At 43.4% G+C, this 13050-nt stretch overlaps 1 protein-coding gene across 3 annotated transcripts in view; it reads right to left on the bottom strand.

The window, feature by feature from the left end:
• Nucleotides 1–5459, bottom strand: part of ELOVL7 (ELOVL fatty acid elongase 7) — a 32412-nt gene extending 26953 nt beyond the window's left edge. Inside the window, exon 1 of one of the 3 annotated variants that reach the window (XM_065045258.1) lies at nt 5308–5459. The gene's annotated coding sequence lies outside the window, so the exon portion shown is untranslated. Of the gene's footprint in view, nt 1–4364; nt 4384–5307 lie in introns of those variants that run through there. The other 2 variants (XM_065045259.1, XM_021284851.2) reach the window with 2 other exon arrangements.
• Nucleotides 5460–13050: the final 7591 nt, after the last annotated feature.

Here is a 13050-nt window from a genome sequence, read left to right on the forward strand (position 1 = left end):
AAAAAAAATAAGCTTCAGCTATTGGTAACGATTTCCACACACTTTACTTTTTAACTGGGCTGGTAAAGCACAATTAAAAATAATAATAATAATATCTACTTATCACTTCAAATAATTTTCCTGAAAAAAAGGGCATGGTACCAAAGTGAACCATACCAGTACTCTGAAAGTACACAGAGAAGCATTGAATCAGGTTTTTGTGACTTTGCTTTAAGCCATTTCAGGATTGATGATACAATGCAAATTATTTCCAAATCAACAAACTGATCTTTGTGTTTCAGACTCCAGCAAGAGTTGCCCCTTTTTTTTTTTTTTGGTTAGAAAACAAAGAATAAAAGGAATAGAGTTATTCTTAGCAAGCTATGTTTTTATCTCAGACATATCCATAAAGCCAGCATGCCATCACTGTGATAGGGGCATTGATGCCTGTAGAATACACAACCTTTGCACTGTACATACTTACTGTTCATTTGTACAGGGTTTTACAGTGCACCGTACAAAGTTGCCATCGTATTCACACACATTTAGTGAGGTATTGCTTTTAAAAAAAAAAAAAAAGAAAGACTTTGAATAGAGGCTCCAGGCATGGAGCCCAGTGTGCAAGGCACCATATCAACATAAAAGATAATCCAAACTACAAAGAATTCACAAAACAATTAAACACACGCAGGCAGCATGTAGGAATTCATAAAGCTGATATAAGCAGCTTCTCAAGCAGAACAAGTCTGACTGTTTACAGGGTAAGTTTGCAATTCTAAGAGCACTTTTAATGGTAGCAATGTCAATTTATTCAAGCTCTCCCCCCATTACTCATACCTGCTCCCATGTCACCCTTGACTTGTGCTGGACCTACTGTTTTTTTTTTTTTTCTGGCTGCATAATAAAATGTAGTGGGAAACAGATCCAGGGTGGGGGAACCGGCCTCACAGAAAAGAAAAGGGTATTTTTAACCCAGACCAGTTCCTTGGTACTTCACCAAGGGTTATACCAGCACAACAGAAAGGTGACACAAGGACAAAAGCATTCAAGATAAAAGAACTGCTGGTGAAACTACATCACCAGCCTAAGTCGGTGTCAGGAGTGGAGATAAAAGTCAGTGTTCACTGCTTTTAACGTGACAAGTAATAGAGCCCTGACACAGTTAAGAGGGGCAATCTGAATACCTTTGTTCCTGGTAAATAAGATGATTCATAGAGTTTATTGACACCTATATTTGTTCTCCTCATGACATCTGTGCTACTCTGCAGCGGGAAGCTGGAGCTTGCTGTGGGCTGCATAGGCTTTACAAGTAGTTCTTAAGAGATGAGTTTTGTGTGTCAGCTCAGGATTTCAAAGTTAAAAATGCTACTGAAATTTAATTCCTTAGATTCTCATCCAGAACCAAGAAAACAACCAAGATACTTTTATACCTGTGGTGCTCTAAACTGTGTATTCTTCTTACATTACTCAATTTATGAACTACTTATAGATCTTCTGTAGTCAACAACTTCCGTAATAAAATGTTTTGTGTAACCATCATAAGCAGAGAGAACATAAATAGCAAAATACATGCAGAAAAAAAAAAAAATAAAAGTCAGGATATGCATCAGACATATGGAAAGCATTTTATTAAATAAATTAAAAAAAAAAAAAACAAACACCAAAAAACGCCAAAGCACCACCTCTTCAACATCTCCAGTTCAATGGTCAGCATTAAACACTGCAACAAAAGACAGATAGACACCTGAGTCGCTGTAGTGTCTCCTGTCAGTGTAAGCTTACATACTTCATTTTAGCTGAAATATTTTTTTACTTTTTGTATTTCAAGTAAGTATCAGAAGGACAGAAAAAAAATCTTAACTGCTACATCACTTGCAACTTTGCAAAACTTCTTGTAAATTGAGTATGTGGCAACAAGCTACAGAAAATAAAACTATTGCATAGCTTTCTGGCTTTCATTTTCTTCCCTTTTACAGGAACTCTGTTAGAAAAAGTACAACCAAGATTGCAAAGTGAATAATTTATTTTGTTAATGCTATGTTTTTGTTCTAATAATTTGACATTTTCAAGGAGTAAAAGGTTTACCTTTCACCATTTAGGTTGTGTTTACCCTCTAGTTGCAGCACTGGGCCTGGATACTGCATGGAGGCCCCTGGACAAGCACATGGGACCTCATCCCGAGCACTGCCCAGCAATGCAGAGTAACTACCCAGCCTCTAAATAATATGTAAAACAACTTTAAGTGAGAAGAAATATCCTAAAATTAAACCTAAAACAACCTTGAAACTGTTGTGAAATGCTTTAAATCTATCTTACGGCAACAGATACTCCTAATGTTGAAAGAGCTTCTGTTTGAGTTTCCCAGTACTTAGCTCCCTCTCTTTCCATCTCAGGGGCAGCTTGCAAGCACAGACCAGCTTCCTCCTAAATACTCTGTTTGAAGCATCCATAAATTGCAATAGAGAAAAACATAATCAAATCTGTGAGTTCTCACACTTAATATGTACATGAGCAATGAGGAAACTGATAAAAACACTGCACCTGTGTGTGTCACCTGCTGTGACCTTGGGAAGGAAAACCAGAACAGTGAAGAGCTGAAGTGAGGGGCAGAAGAGGAGTGATAGGAATGGAGTATTTCTTCCTTTTCAGCTACGCAGGCTTTGGGAAGCATCTTAAAGCTTCAGACAACCACTAGCCTGAAGTCAATTAGTATTGGGCTCTAAAATTATTTTTATAAAGTGATGCTGTGCAACTGAGGATGACACCACCTCATCTATTCATCCTTGCCTATGTGCCACAGCTCTACTACCCGTATTTTACAAATGGTCCCTAATCCACTGCAAGCAAAGCAAATCAGATTAGTTTAACACACAGTTGGGAACTAAACTATATCATTTTGGCTGAGGCAGATCAGGGAGCTCACACCAGCCTTCACCAGCAGAATTACAGGGCAGTGGCCTCTGACAGCCATGCTGAGGCAGAGAGGCGTCGGGGCGGGAGAAGTGCCACCTGAAGTCTGCAAAGCTAGATCCAGCATACGACAAACATGATTTTACAGGCAGCTAACAAAGATCTGGGAAGGGATCCTGGCTCCCATCTCCTGCACCTGAACACGGCACACAGCTGATGTCCTCCCACTTCCCTCTCAGCACACACAACTCCAGCGCTCATTGCGCCGCTCACCCCTTCGCCTTGCTCTGCATCTGCCCACGCCTCCAGAAATTTGTGTGTCAAGCCATAGGACAAGGACAGGACAGAGGAAGAGATAAGATAAGCATTAAACCAGAAGCACTGGGAAGTAGATTCAAGAGGAAGAGCAGGAGTCCAAGGCAGGGGAAAAAAAGTGTTTCCCGATTTATTGCACTGAAGTGAAACAAAGCCAGGAAGGGCACAGCACAGCAAGGAGAGCACACACAGCAAACATCGTCTAGTCATGTCAGGATACAAAAATGTACCCGATTAGCTCTTTTACTGGTATGTAATTAGTTGATAGGCATTTCACGGTACTCGGTGAGCTTCATAACTAGGTAAATCCTATTTGGCATGTATTACTTGACTAATGCTGTGGCAGTTTTCCCAACGCATTCCATGAATATTGTTCCCTGTACCATAACCTGCCTTACTCTACCAGTAAATAAATACTATTTGATAGAAAGTTGATTGACACATTATAATGAAATACCATAAAGTTGAGTTATTCCCCACACTTGCAACAGAGGTGCTCCTTGTGAATAGTTTAAGCCTATGTTTGGCTAAGTTTTCATATCCTCAGTCTCTGTATTTTTTCTTCAAATGTACAAGTTCAAGTGAAGCATTTTCAGAGTACATCCACACTGCCTAATGCTATGTTGATACACAACGATAACACCTCTACTACCCAAGGCAGCTCCAAGGCAGCCTGCATGCTTCCTGGGCAGCACCCCAGATCCTGAGCAGCAGAGTAAGTCAGGCAGCACGCTGTTCCCAGGCTGCTCCTGATAACCAGAAAAACTTGTTCAAACTTCTCCTGCATGGCAACGTTCAGAACAGACGGGTCTGGGAAGGACCGAGTTACAATGGAGTATGGAAAAGAGTATCTATACACAGCTGCAAGGTTTCTAGTTTGTCCGAACATCTTTTGTTAACTCATTTTGATTTCCTACACAAGTAAGCAAAGAAGTCAGTGGTCTGCAGCCTCACTACAGCTTTTCAAGTATCACACAATTCTGTCCTAGTGGCAGCGACACCCAGAACCCAACCAAAATATAAATGTACTTAAAACATTTTTAGAAATTGTCAACATATTTACAGTGCTCAAACAACATACACAACATCAATGGTTGCAAAAGGCAAGTCCAAGAGACTGGCACAATGTGGCCTCATCAGTCACCCACATGGTCACCCACCTGCTTCCTCAGCTCAAGGTCTTGCTGCTGCTGTCAGTCCTAAGGGATGGACCCACCTTGCACAGCAGCAGAGGAGACCTGTCTCTGAGGAGGAGGAAGACAGCAAGCCAGACAGCCACTCTACTTCTAACTTGCAAGACAGCCCCTGACTAGACTCCAGCCCTACATTTTAATATCATCATCTTAAGCACATGGGCCATGTGCTGGCTGCTTCCAACCTTTGCCCCTGCAGAGAAAGAAGCCTCCATTTCATTTATTGATGCTTGGGACCATGCTTCTCTCTGGTGTGAGCTGGGGGGAAAAGCATTTTTCAAAAATGAAAACCGTGTTGCAGCCTTCTGCGCAAGGTGGAGGCCATCCCCACGCCTCATCCTTGATGTAAATGGTTCTTCAAGACAGGAAGATGAGGTCAGCATGTGGGGGGCATAGCCAGAAGGTTGCGGGGAGACAGGCACTGCAGGGTGCTTGGGGGAACACGTGGTGTGGGGTGCAGCCGGAAAGCTTGCGGGCCAGGCAGTGTAGGGTGCGAGGTGCAGAAGGGGTACCGTGGGTACCTTCTCACAGCCTGAGGGTTTTGTGATAAGGCACAGCCGAGTGCAGACAGAGATCGGGGATGCGGGTGCAGCCAGAGGACGGAGTGGGAACAGGCACAGCAGGGCACAGCCGCGGGTTTGCAGGAGAGGCATTGGGGGTGCAAGCGCAACCAGGGAGCTTTGGGGGATGCGGGCAGGAAGCGCCCCGGGGCCCACCCCCATCCCGCACAGCCCTTCCCGCTCAAGCGCGGGAGGGACTCCGTGCAAGGACGCCGGAGGCACCCCTTCCCAACACCACCCGCACCCCGCGGCCGCGGAGGCCAGCGGGCGGCAGGCGGGGACCCGTCGAGCCCCCGGTACCTCCCCCGCCCCGCGCTCCGAAGTTTCCCACTCCCGCCGGGACCACTCACACAGCAGCGCCGCGACTCCACCTGTGCTCACAGCTGCCGGGCAGAAACTGCGCGGCCGGCGGGAGAGCGCGCAGGCGGGGGCGGCCCGTCCCGCCCGCTCCGCTCCGCTCCCGCGGCCCCGCCTCCCGCCGCGCTCACACCCGCGCCCGCCCCGGAGGCCCTGAGTCACCGGCGCTGCCCGGCCGCTCTCGCCGCCTCCCGAGGGGCGGAGACGGGGTCCGGGCGCCCTCCGATCAGCGGCGCCCAGGGGCGGGCGACCCGCCCGCGGCTGGAGTCCGCCCTGGCGCCCCACTGGCTGACCCCACTACCGCTGCCGGGCTCTCCGGGGTGCCGAGGCGAGGAACAGGGGAAAGATAACCAGTTTTCGACCTGTTGCGATATCCACCGCTGCGGTGCCCGGGGTTTTCTCCAAGCGCCCCGAGATCGATCTCTCACCAGCGCTTTCTGCCAGCACGGAGAAGTGCGAATTGCTGCGCGGCTTCTTGACGCTGTGGCAGCTCGGAGTGACTCAAGGCGACAATAGGAAGATGTAATAATTCATTGTTTAAAGAGCAAAGCACAACAGATCAGCTTTAGCTCACTGCATTAGGGCACACTCCCACCCCAAAAAGATTGCAGTGCTCTTCTCTTAGAAACTACTTAGGATGAAGATAACACTCCCCAATGACTCCCATCTGGAGAAGTATGGAGCACAGGGAAAGGTGATAGGCAATTCCTAGCGTGTAAATTGGTGCTCTGTTTTAGTTGGTCACTTTAGTGTACAGAAAGCTATACATCACAGCCTTTTGAAATGGTTAGCATGGAGATGACAGCTTGAGTCAAAAGACAGACAAAAACAGAGAGCAGGGAGACAGTATGAAGGGAAATTGAAGAAAAGAGGCAAGGTCCTTTTACGATGTGCATAAAAACACAAGATGGAGGGACTGTGAGCTGATGCTGTGAAATTAATACCTAGTCAATGTGTAAATGCAGAAGGGGGCTCTGAGTCAGAGAACAGTGAGAAACTCAAGCCAGAAGTTTGAGACCACAAGAGACAGAATCAGCATAGAAAGCTTGTTACAAGTGTGGGAATATTCCGAGATGCTGGAAAACAGGTGGTGGGATGGGGATGGAGAAGCACAGCTTGTAACAGGGATCTTGCAGAAACTCCACATCAACAAGCAGCTGATTAGGCTGGAGATGAGGAGGAGTACCTTAAGCTTTTGTATTTGCTTCATGCTCCTGTTGGAATTGTTAAAATTATGACAGGTGAAGAAATTCCGGGGCCTTTGAAAGTGCCTCTTAATAAGATCACTGGGTTTGGCCAAAAGTGGTATGTAGAAATATAATAATGCATTGAGCAATACTGTATGCCTCACCTAGGAGGGGAAAATCATAAAATTAAACTAAAACACCCTACTGCCCCACCCCCTTAATTTTCAGAAGCTGGACCCTTTTCTCTGAGTTCTTCATTCAAAACCATTGTTATAAGACATTAGCTGAGAAAAACTACAAATAGACCTTAGGAACCAGCACATCCCTGCTCAGACAGAGCCCTTGGGAGCCTTAAAAATAATAAGTCTTGACTTGTCCAGAGGGATGTGCCTATGTGGCTCAGCAAGCAACTAATATTCCTCATGTGTTGTAATATCTATTTTGCCATGCCTGATAGGGCTGCTTTGGCTGAGACAAAATGGGACACTGTGGTGCATAACAATAAAAAGTAAGTAGGTCATCTGTAGACCTCAAAATGCAAGGCTGTTGTCATTAATGGAAAAAAATAACAACAATTACAAGATGCAAGCTAGCACATTTAACGCCAACAGTGTTGGCAAGAGCTAGTCCTCCTCTCTTTGGGGCCCCAAAAAGAGAGTACGTGGCCTCAACTTCCATGCATTTCGGGAGCAAAGGTAATTTGAACCATCAAGCAAGTCTGTGATGGCTGGGAGAGGACTGAAAATGGTCGACCTGCTCATGGCAGGTAAATGATTAACATGCAGCAGAGGAAAGGCAACATGAAGGAGACAGCTGTAACCTGCATACACAAAGAAAGCAGAGACACACAGGAAGTCAGAAGCATTTAAATTGTAAAAGAGGGAGTTAGCAGCAAACTGGTTTTCTCAGAGCTTAGCATGCGAAAGCTGCACCTGAGATTTCCTGTAAAACTAAGTAATATTTTAGGTTGTCTACATTCACTATCCAAGAACAGCACAAGAGGGGAATGAATGTAGACACTGGAGACAGCACTCCAGATTATACAAGATGCTGAAGACTTAACTCGTGGTCTACACTGGAGAACTGAAGAACTGTGCTTGCCATGAATACTGCTAACCAATGCTTTTCCTTATTTTGTAGCCTTACTGGAATCCAAATAGCTCAGATGCTACTCTCCTACTGCCTAAAGGATGTTTAGACTGTCGTTCCATTGATGAGACTGTTTTAAGACCTCTTTAGGCGTATTTGAAGCCTGAAAGGCTTGTCAGCAGAATGACAGGAGCCACTCCCCAGTGCACCAACGGTGTTGGGAACTTTAGCTGAAATAGTAACAGTTGTAACCAAAGACAGTAGTGATTCAAAGAACACCAGCAGATTATCTATGCTTGTCTTGACGAGATGCAAACATACCCAAAACCTGTTTGCACGCTTTGCTTCCTGGAAAATATCTGGTTTGCATGTGCACCTGTACAGGTGTTCTGAGTCACAAGTGTAAAACTTGTCCCAGGCCAGCCCAGTTGAAAATGGCCTATATTCCACAGCTGTAAGAGCACAGCGTGTTTGGCATCTGGACTGGAGACAAAAGGGCCCTCCGTGGCCCTTCTCATTTTCCAGTTGGAGTTACTTTCAGACTTTTGCTTACCGCTTATTGCAGAAAAAAGATTTATTTTTTTCTGCCTAATCATCTGCGCCAGAACAGTGTCTTCTGTGTAACTGAGGCATTCCTGAAAATTTCTCTGCCTAGGTCTCTTCTGGAAATCCATGCATGGGTCCTTGTGTAATGCTGGCAGTGACCTTCCAGGAGCAGTTTCCAAACAGAAGAGAAATTCACGGAATCACAGAATGGCTGGAGTTGGAAGGGACCTCTGGAGATCATCTAGTCCAGCCCACCTGCTCAAGCAGGTTCACCTAGAGTACCTCCTCAGGTATGTATCATCACTTTTGCCATGGCACAAGGCAAGGACAGAGTCTCACTCATCTGCCTATGCATGACCTCAGTTGTGTAAAGAGGTTTTCCTCCTCTATCTGTGGACATGCAATGCAGGTAACTGTACAGAAACACGTAGCTGTTTCTGGTTTTGCATGGTTTCTTGACAGCATGGACCCACCACAAGCTACTGCAGTATTGTCAAGTCAGCTCTATTTCAACAGTTGCATGTTTACCTACATTTTGAGCTCCAGTTTTGCTGTTTGAACAGCAGTGAATTTGATAATTTTTTGCAAATGTGACAAAGCTATTCAGACAGGAAACTTTCTGTATAAACCCACCTAAAATCATTAGGTCCTTACCATAAAAATTGTTTTACCATCATACAGCTGAGACTAGTGATAGGCAGGAGTGAAGAAAAGTTCTCTAAATGTAGGGTGAGAAATAGCTCCTGCAAAAGTAGCAGCAATTATCATTAAGTGTATGAAAAAGGTTTTTAAAGGGAATGTTGAACAGAGGTAGTGTCATGGTGTCAGATGTATGATATGCATACAAGATACATACGTACATTCTATTTTATATTTACATACTTCAACAACAAAAAATTCTTCACTTATGTATTTGTTTTTCTAGAAACATTTGCTAAAAATCTTTCATTATCATACTTCTGTATATAGAAATGTGGACACCCAATGGCTTTCCTTCATTAAAGGATGCACTGTGCAAGTCTGCAGTTACATTCATAATCTATTAGAGTCACAGGAACCTATCTTGCCCACAGCCTCACAGTGCATGTTCAGATGGCGCAGATGTCCTGCAAAGTAGTGATGACAGTCGTGAAGAAAACATTGTAGAGTTCTGTTTTAATCTAAAGAGTGATGCCACCATCAGTAAAAAGGCCATTTATGTTCCTCTTTAGAGTGACAGTGGAGGTAGGCACCAACCAAAGCAGCTAAATCACGTAGCTGCATGGTAAGATTTTAGAAGGACTAACCTGAAGCATCTTATTTTTTTTTCCCTAGGACAGGCTACAGTCTTCCAGTCCTTACAAATAATGAGCTGAAACTGTGCAGGAGAGATAGCAAAAAAGACATATGTGTTCAAACAAAACTTTTGGAGTAAGCTGAGAAAAAACTTCTTATAGAGATACTATCCTTATGGAAATCTGACTTGGACTGCAGGTTCCCAGCTTGATCTTTTTCCTGTATTCTTTTGGGGAAACATTGTTTTTAAGGAAACAGAGTTCTACCAGAAAATATACCCTGTTGTCTCAAGAGTTTCATTTCTAAATAAAACTGATATCATTAAGGCCCTAAATGCTGGCTATATGCTGTACCCCAAAGAAGAAGAATGGTCACAGACAAAAGTAGCTGAACAAGCCTTAGTTTTTTCTGACTTTGGAGCAAGTTCATTGGTTCAGACAATTTTCATAAACTTTGAAATAATTATCAGCAAAAATTTGCCAAGAGTTGGAGTTATTGTATATTTTGATCCAGAAGAATGGCTGAAAATAATATAAAGTGATACACCTTCATCCTGTGTAAGAAAGGTCAATAAGACTTGAATGAAAAAATAGTTCTGGCATTTCTTAAACACCTAACACAACAGCTGCAGCAAATCACACTTCCCTGGCAAGAAGTGCAGCAGTGGATGCGCTGAGTCTCTCTAGTCAGTTGTGCATCGTCCCAATGCAAAAGCTGAGAAGATCACAGCTCTGTTACACACTAGGCTGGTCCTTTCAGCGCTCTGCCCGGAGGCAATGATGCGTATTCCACCTCACGGTGTTGTTACCCAAATAACTTTACCCCGAACTTTACCTTCCTGCTCCGTTCTGCCCATGGTCTTTCCCTTCCTCTTGGCTGACAAGTTCATGGCATGGAAACAGGCATCAAGAATATGATCCTTTCTTGCATCTTCTCTCTTTGGTACCTTCTTCATTCTCTCCAAGGGGTAGCAGAGAGCCTACAGTTTGAGTTTCAACAAAACAAAGTGAAAATAAAATTCCACGTGCAAATAGCTAACCTATGCTCAGCAGTTCTTATTCACTTACATAAGCCTATCCCTAGCGCTTTCCAAACAAAAAATTCCGATCCTTTCTACACACTCCTGACCACCTAGCACAGACATGCTTACACATCAGTAACCTTTCCTCCATAAGGAAGAAGGCAAACAGTCTTAGAATACAACAGAAACTTGTCTTCAAAGCATTATTCATTGTATCCCTCCTTTTTTTACCTGTACGATCAATTCTGACACTTTCACAGGAAGCACCTTAGCCACCACCATGCATCAGCAAGACAACACATGCCTTCTCATTGTGATTAAAGTTCTCCTTCGAAAGCAGGACACAGGCTTACAATACTATCACAACAGTTCAAATAAACATACTCAAACTCCTTTTATTCTTTCCAGCTCAAGTATCTGTAGTAGCACAACCACAGCAACAGCAAACTCAGAGCAAGAAACTAAAGCTTCCTTGAGGGCTGAGCAAACACTGTTCAGACTGGCAGGCCTGACAAAGCTGGGCTGTACTTAATTGGCACCATGGCAAGAGTGGAAGAAAGATGAGAGGAGCTGACCCTATGAGGTTATTGAACAGTTGCTTGGGCTGTTATTGGGCTATGCCTCACCTCCTTTCGGGGATTTTACAAGCCTGGTTTTATTAGTGCGTCATGGAAAAAGCCCTGGCTCTTGCAGGCCAACACAGAGGTGTTTTTATTGCCATACTACCCTTGACCTCCCAGGCAGCCATGAGAGTATCTTTTAAGCAAGTGCTACTAACAGGAAGCACTACTGCTGACACAGACGTGACATGTTTACAGAGATGGGCTAAGTAGTTTAATTTTTTTACAAAGTGCTTGAAATTCCTTTATTACTACTTACCACAAATGTCTTTTGCAACAGTTGAAAACAATGAGGTTTTTACAGATAAAGATGTCTTCTTTATGTTTTTAAAGGAAGGCAGCAGAGCTATCAGTGGTGCTCAAGGCAAGGCTTAAATATATGAATAGTAATGTGACTGGATAAACACATTCCGTCTTGGAGAATCTGCTGTGAAGCCTAAAACGTTCCATGAAGGAGTCTAAGGTTAGTATGCATGGAAGGTAGGGAAAACCCCATCGAACAAACTAGTGAAACTTGCAGTCTGAACTCAGTGAACAAAACGATTTCTTCCAAAAACGATCACTACCTTCCTATTGCAGCTGAGAAATTAGAATTGCCAGTGAGGGACTTTAAATGCAACATGGCATGTTGTTGCTACCAGGTATATCCTGGGCCGATATTCCCACTGAGGACACTCTCTCAGGCAGAGTGCTGTCACCTTCAACAGCTGCATCTGGTGACACGTTAGGCACTGCATGGAACAGCTTTATATATTACACTGTGCCTTGTAGTAGGTGCTGTCATTCTTCCCTCCTGCTATTTCTTCACTGTTGGGGCTGAAAATTTAAATAGGTCAAGAGTAAAAGGTGGAAGTGGGAATGTGGCTTCACATTAGATGGCAGAGTGTTATTTGACTCTTATGTGTAGGTGGGAGCTGAGAAAAAAAATCCTTTGAAGTGTACTTGTTTTCATATCTCCACCCATTTTGACATGCCTTTACACTCACTCTAGGATAGCCACAGGCAAAGTAATGAGTTATAGGAACAGCTTGAACAGAGATTGGCTGAGATTAATGCAACTCTTTACAGTATGTTGAATCTTATTTAAAAATCCCAGAGTTTAATAAAAAGCTTACACTTCCTTGGTTGTTACTGTTCAATGAATTGTTATTCCTGTGCTAGTCTACAGAATGTTACTGTGGAATAATACATAGTCTGATGTTCTTTAGCTGGAGAAATTTTTGGGTCTAAATCTCCAGTGAAGTTTGCAAGACTCATAGATTGCAAGATTTGCAAGATTCATAGATCAGCTTTGGATCTGAGGTACTGTTTTCTCTGTGCATGTGACACCCACAAACACACGAACTGTTGATTTTAGACAGAGCATAGGAAGAATTCTATATTCTTAGAAGCCAATAGTTCATCTTCAAAGCTCAACCACTGGAAAGAAGAAAACTACTAACTGAAGTTACTGGGTCTTTTTTGTGATTCTATCATGGCTTCTCAAGTATTTCTAAAGAACATTCTGACACTTGTTCACCACTCTTTTTCCTTCCTGAAAACTATTGCCTTATCCAGAGATTTATCATGGTTGAGGTAAACTGTTAATATATTTATTGTGCTCACCTTTTCTACAGGGAGATGCAGTAAGAGGACAGAATGGAAATTTTAAACTTATATCAAGGTTTTCAGATATGTTCTTCTCTTCTAGGCTGCTCTTTGGTTAATCTTGTCTTTATTGTTTATAGTGAGTTCTACACACACAAAAAATCTCAAAAGCTATAAAAGCTCATACATACGAATGCAGCTGAAATCCCTCTTGGCATATATCGTGTCATTGTGACACAAAGAAAGGACTACATTTCTTACTATTGCTTACTGTTCTCTCTTACCATTTTTAAGGCAGCTTGTCTCTTTATCATGTACTCAAGATGAGGAAAAAGAAGTTACCCCTGAGCATCTCTGTTTCATCTGGTGGCAGTAGTTACTTATACAAAGCCATACAGGAATTAGTGCTGT

Source organism: Columba livia, chromosome Z (assembly GCF_036013475.1).
Source record: "Columba livia isolate bColLiv1 breed racing homer chromosome Z, bColLiv1.pat.W.v2, whole genome shotgun sequence".
NCBI classification, from domain to species: Eukaryota; Metazoa; Chordata; class Aves; order Columbiformes; family Columbidae; genus Columba; species Columba livia.